Here is a 6,961-nt window from a genome sequence, read left to right on the forward strand (position 1 = left end):
TACTATTATTGTGAAAATCCATGTAAAATTCTCACGTATCATGTGCAATCTTATTATCTGAACCCTTGTCTATTCCCAAAAATATCACACAGAAAAATATAAAACTTAACTTTGTAAATTCAAGCCAGCTAACTCTTCTGTCAAATATGAGATGCCAACATAAAACATCCTTATGTCGTGACCACGAGATTTGATGATGAGGTGTATTTTTTATTGTTTTAGTAGTCTGATTAAATAATGCTTTACTCAAGCATTAACTAGAAAAAAAATCTATATATAAAGAATAAAAACGAATATAGTGTTTCACTGAAGAGTGAATTATTCAGGTAGTTTCATTTGGAAATCATTTATCGTCACACATGTAAAATACGCCTACATGACATTCCTTCCAACTGATCGTCTTTTTTTCCGTAATATTATTATTATTAGTAGCCTAGTAGTGATTAGTATTATGACTAGCCTATTATGATTGTATATATTTTTATTTTCGTTTACATTTGTTTTTACCCTTAATTTTATCTTTACTTAAGGTTATGGAAAGGATACTGCAAATTCTGTACACTATGACTGATTTTTACTGGAATGTAGTTTAAAGTTTGAATTGAACATATATTTTATTTTGTTTCGTCTAATTAATAGACTAGACTTAATACTATAGTTTCACTGAGGAATGAATCATTCACGTAGTTTTATTTATAAATAAAAACATGTTGTTTTATCGTCACACACGGCACAGGTGTAAATACAATCATAGTCAAAACTTAATTGGTACAAATGTCAGGCGTTAAAAAAAATATAGACCTAACCAGTTATCAAAATAATAATAGCCTAATAATAATAATAAATTATAAGTGACTCTTAGAGCTATATTTTTTATTTATTGTGCATTGCTTTATCTAAATAATGTTCGGTATATGCTATTTGCCAAATATTTACCAAATATTGTGAACGACAATTATGCTAATACAGTTTTGACTTTATGATTGTATTTATGCCTGTGTGTGACCATAAACGATTTACAAATGTAAGTAGTCAATAAAACACTATAGGTTATCTAATAATCAGATGATATAAAATGAAATATATGTTAAATGCAACCTATAAACTGCATTCCAGTAAAAATCCCTCTCATATAGCATAATCAGCTTTTTTACTGGCATGTCCAGCATTTACAGTATCATTTACATTAAGAACGTTAAGAAAGGAGATCGAAATAAAAGGAAAAATAACGAATTTAAACAAATAATACAAATATTGCGTTAAAAAAAAGGATCAGTTATTGGACAAGACTGTGGGATGCATAAAATATTTCTTGTAGGGCTATATTATTTGATGCACTTTATGTAATATTTATTCATGATAACCTTTTGAATGCTGACTACATCGCGCACAGACAGCATTTGCATAAACAGCATGGCCCGTTGTTAATATAATAATTACATTTTGTTTTAATTTCTATAATAATTTCTATAATAATTTGTTAACTCCGAGGCAAAATGATCATATTATGACCACGACATAATATGTCGTTCCCACGAGTTTATATGATGTTCCCACAAATTAATATCTCGTGGCCACGACATAATATCACGTTCCCACGACAAACATAAATGAACCGAAGGTGTCCCCTGGCGGGCACAGTACTCGTCTTGTTGAAGACTCGGGGCCTGTTTCAGAAAGGAGGTTAAAGGAACCGTATGTAGGATTGTGGCCAAAACTGGTACTGCAATCACTTTCAAAATACTGTAGAACGGTGTATCCCCTCCTGCTCCCCCCTGACTCCAGGTTGCCAGCTAAACTAAGCTGCAGGAGTAGGCTGCAGGCTGCAACAAGGAGCTTCAAGTGACGAGTCATACACAGTAATTTGTTTTTCTTCTGTTAATTATGTTTATGCTTCACAAGAGATGTTTTGCGAAGTAATTATGTATCGCAAAAATTTACAGTTGGCGATTAGCCAAATATTTCGCAAAGATGTACTGTAATACCACAGTTCAGTCGGAACATAGATTGTTTTCATACCCTGCTAGTGGTGCGATATAAAGCTTTTTATGAACGCATTTAGCACTGCCGACCGTGGAAAATCCACTGTGTACGGAAGCAAAGTTAGCCAAACATAGATGAATCTTACTTGTCCAGGAGAAAATCAGCAACGTTGGCGTCAATCTTCAAATTCTTCTCCGTTTTCAGCCGTCTCCATCTTTCAAAGGCATCTCCTATACCAATCCTTGTTTTATTTCGGACTTTGTCACAACGTATTTCGGATTCATAACGAGGTCTTTTAGGTTTGTAACGTTATACATGTTTTATCCGACACCGTTCGTAGCTGTAACTAGAGCAGACAGAGCTGGCAACCCGTCTCACAAAACTCTACTGACTTCGTGATTGGTAGATAGCTGTAGGGTGGCGCCTCAGACCAAAACACAAAATGACAACAATAACATCAGTTGAGGGCTGCAACTCTCACTTTTAAATGACAATATCCTGGCCGGACCACTGTTGTCAGTGATATAAGTATTTGAAATGAACATGATTTCTTAATGTCTAGTGACATGTCAGGGCCATTTTATGATTAACTGACATAAATTTCTTACATACGGTTCCTTTAAGTCTGGGGAACTGCCAGAACAAGAGGGAGAATATAGTATTCATCGCCCCTCGGGCGCACGAGGAGGAGGTAGTAGTCCTTTGTCTGGGAGCCCCCAGAGCAAGAGGGACACAAGTAGTGTCTGGTGAACTTGCCTTGACACTGGAATAGCTCAGCCTGGGGAAATTGCCAGGACTCGAGTGGTAATACATCTCTGTCTGTGAGACCACCAGACCAGAGGGAGAATATACCTCGGCCCTCAGGCACACGAGGATAGGGTACTCGACCACTGCCTGGTATCCAAACAGCGTAGAGGGAGAAATAGACCTCGGCCCTCAGTCATTCGAGGAAAGAGTAGTACACCTCTGTCTGGGAAACAGCCAGAACGAGAAGGAAATATTCCTCGGCCCTCAGGCACACGAGGAGAGAGTAATACACCTCTTGCCTGGGAAACTGCCTGAATGCGCCTTAATTGAGTGACTTTGTAGGTCAGGACACTCTGAGAAGTCTCCTCCTGGCTAGGGAGGGATATTGAAACTCTGCCTAGGGAAATTGCTAGGACTATTAGAGGAAAAATTAGTGCACCTGGTGATCATGCCAGGGCACGAGAGGATTCTGTCTGGGGATGCCAGGACAAGAATAATAATACATCTCTTGTCTGGGGAACTGCCAGAACAAGAGGGATAAAACTCTGGGCCTAGACTTGTTGCTAGGGCGAGAAGACAAAGGAGCCAGGAGTGGCTCTGAGGTCGAGTTCGTAGAATCTGACAAATGTCAGAGGTGAGGACCAACCCACAGCACTGCAGATGTCCTGGATAGTGACACCTGCCATCAGAGCTTTAAAGGCAGATAAGCCTCGAGTGGAGTGAGTCTTGACACCCAACGGAGATGGGAGACCAGAGGACTCGTAGGCAGTAGAAAAGGCATCTACGATCCATCTACTAATAGTAGGCTTTGAAGCCGGCACCCCCTCTTAGGGGGGCAGTAACAAACAAAGAGTTGCTCTGATTTACGCCACATGGCAGCTCTGTGGCAGATTGGACTGCTATCCAGTATGCCAACTTGTATAAGGGGCGTGAGCGCAGGTGGTTTATATAATAGACTAACGCAGTGCTGTCTGCACGGACCAGCACGCGACGGTTTCTCAGGTCTGGAAGGAAATGCTTCAGGGCCTGGAATATGGCCAGCATCTCTAGGCAGTTTATGTGCCAAGAGAGATGGTGATCGCTCCATAGGCCATGGGCTGAGCGGCCACTTATGACCGCGCCCCGCCTGGTGAGGGATGCATCTGTCGCTAGCGTGATGCGGCGGCAAGGAGCACCCAGCACTGGGCCCTGAGACAGAAATCAGGGTTTCTTCCACATGTCCAAGGCACGTAGGCATCGCCACGTGACCTTGATCTTGCGAAATGGCTTCCCCCTCAGGGAGAACGCCCTGGTTTTGAGCCACAATTGTAGCGGTCTCATGTACAGCAGACCAAAATATAACACGTTGGATGCAGCTGCCAAGAGACCTAAAAGTACTTGGAACTGTTTGACAGCAGTGACAGGCCTAGCTTGACAGTATTTACTGCAGTAAGGATCGACTCGATCCATAGACCGCCCGATAGCGTGAGCGGTCTCCTTGGTGGCGCGGAGAGCAAGATCTGCCGTGCGGCGCATTTCTGTGATGCTAACCTCCTCGCCATCATTTAATTTCTTTAGCAGGTCGGCTTGGTTTGCTTGGAGAATTGGGGCGGTAGGGGTTCTTCAAGGCTCTCCACACAGACATTCTCTCGGGGGGAGGAAACCGCAGCGCAGGCTTCCTCATCCACAAGGAGGTCCCTTTTTCACCTGGTGAGGAAGGAAGTAGGGGTCCACCCATTTCCATTCCCTCTAGTAGATCTAGTTGCGAACCTCACGAGTGCAGCTGCCGCTCCGCCTCGGCGGAAGCGGGGCAAGACCCTCGATGAACGCTACCGAAGGCCCCCTCCTCGAAGAGGGCCTTCCTGGGAACGGAGCACCCGCAGTGGAAGATGATTGCACTGCGGGCAGCCAGCCCCCCCAACAATGAAGCGCTGGCAGGAGGAACACACTGTCTATGTGGCTGCTGAACCGCCTTAGAAACTTTCTTTTCCCCTTTTTGTTTTCTGTTTTGGATGACTTATTGCTCAAATAAAAGTTGTGCAAACTGGCACAGAAAAACAGCAATATGCAACAGGGGGTAAGTCAAGGGTAAGTCAAGCCTGTTTCTGAAAGAGAGGTAACTTATACTCAGAGTCAGTTACCTTGGTTTTATCTTCTGTAAACCCAGAGTTTCTTTTGGTCTCCTCCCCCTTTTTAAAGTGTAAGTGATGTTTAAATACATCATTCATTCATTCATTTATTCTTCAAAAATGCTTTTTTGTACCTAGATTATTACAGTGAAAGCACTACATGTTCTACAGAGAAACACTGTTATTTTACAAATCATTATAATAAAAAAAAACTTCAATAAAGTGTCAAAGCATGCTCAAGGTGAAAAATAAATAGTTTTATTTAAAAGACAAAATACAAAGTCTGCACAAATGCCATATTAAAATTACAGTTTACATTTAAGTTTTTTTTTTAAAGAAATACAGCACAATTACATTTAAAATACTGTGATGATGAAGAACATGGAACAGTTCTTGAACATGCAACTGTTTGGATTAGAGAACATTTAATTATGTGAAAAGAGCATTAGACTATGTGGCAAAAGCTGCTGCAAATTGAAATAGACATAGAAAAGTCATGTAGCCTACACCCATGAACCCTTTATGCTTAAAGCTTTACCTAGTTGAATTATGTTTTTATACTTCAGGTTTAGCTTTTTCATTCTTCTTATTATTTTATTTTATTTTATTTTATTTTATTTTATTGCCTGTGGGATACCATGAAAATAAATAGTTCAGTAACTTACCGTTCTGCCGGTTTTTACCTTTGATATTCTAATTATTAATAATTAAATTATTATATTCTTAATAATTATTAAGAACTAAAGTTAAGCATTGGCTCGAAATATGCAGAGGTCTTTTTGGTGGGAGCTGTTGCCATGGTGAATAATAATTTCGGAGCTCCATTGATCAGGGCTTTTCATAAACCTACTCAGAGTGGATTGAACTAACTTAGTTCAGCCATTCTGAAAACAAAAACTCTAAGTTTCCCATCTCAGGGTAAGTCAATTCAGAGTTCAAGTTAAAACTCAGAGTTGGTTGAACCTCCTTATTGAAACAGGCCCCTGGTCAAATACTGCAGATCAACAGCTAAACAACAAAATGTTCTGATACCTCAAGAGATGAACACACACCTAAAGCAGTGGGTAGCCATTTATGCTGCGGTGCCACAGGAGCAGGGTTCGGTGCCTTTCTCAAGAGGTGGATTTTAACCAATCTCAAAAATGACTATGACTGTAACGTGCACTAATTATTAGTTCAATTATTTCTAAATCTGTAATGCACTGGTGGTGGTAATGGTAAAAACACAATTATTTGTATTTTATAATACAATATACACTGAACAAACAAAACAAAATTACTGCACCACAGTATTATTGTTACCAATAACTGCTGTTTACAGTCAAACATCAGTAGCAACTAAGCATTTCAACCAGTAGGTGGGGACACATGAGCATCTTTTGATATGAACAACTCACTAAATCACTGACACAATTGATTCATCAAAACACAGCGCCTACTCAATGAGTAGGTATTTAATTTCAATAAGTACTTACTTAACAAGTGCTAAAAGAGTACCTACTCAACAGCCAAATCTCGTTGAGTATATATATGCATTCCGCCATGTTGACGTTATCATGTGACCTACGACGTTAACAAGCGCAACATGAAGGATGTGAGCAATGGATTTAATTCATTTATCTGTAAACATATTGATGTTGATTAAATTTGCTTATTTTGGATTAATTGAAGTTTTTATATTTTTAACAATACTAAAATGACCTAGTTTAATCCCTAAAGATATTTTTTTTTATTAGAAAACCCCCAAATTTGTTGTCTTGAATATGTTAATGGGCAAAATTGTGCAAAACTAGCTTAGATCTTATTTGATTTTCTTTTTCTTGCTGAATTTCTCTCTCCTTACATCCCTGAAACTTAAAATAATAATAAATAAATAACAAAAACAATAAATGCAATTTTTAATTCATTGCGTTTTAATGAATATTCTTTAAAAGGTCCACTGAAGTGCCTTGAAAAACGCAGCGTTATTCTGGTGGTGACGTACTTTTAACTGAAACAAAAACATATTGCCCAGCCCCGCCCTTTGAATAGCCAATAGCGTTCCATTTATATCTGCTCGGTCAAGAGCCGTTGTGCTCAGTAAAGCTTATGACAGCCATAGATTAATAAATAACCCCACAGAC

This window comes from Garra rufa, chromosome 1, assembly GCF_049309525.1.
Source record: "Garra rufa chromosome 1, GarRuf1.0, whole genome shotgun sequence".
NCBI lineage: Eukaryota > Metazoa > Chordata > Actinopteri > Cypriniformes > Cyprinidae > Garra > Garra rufa.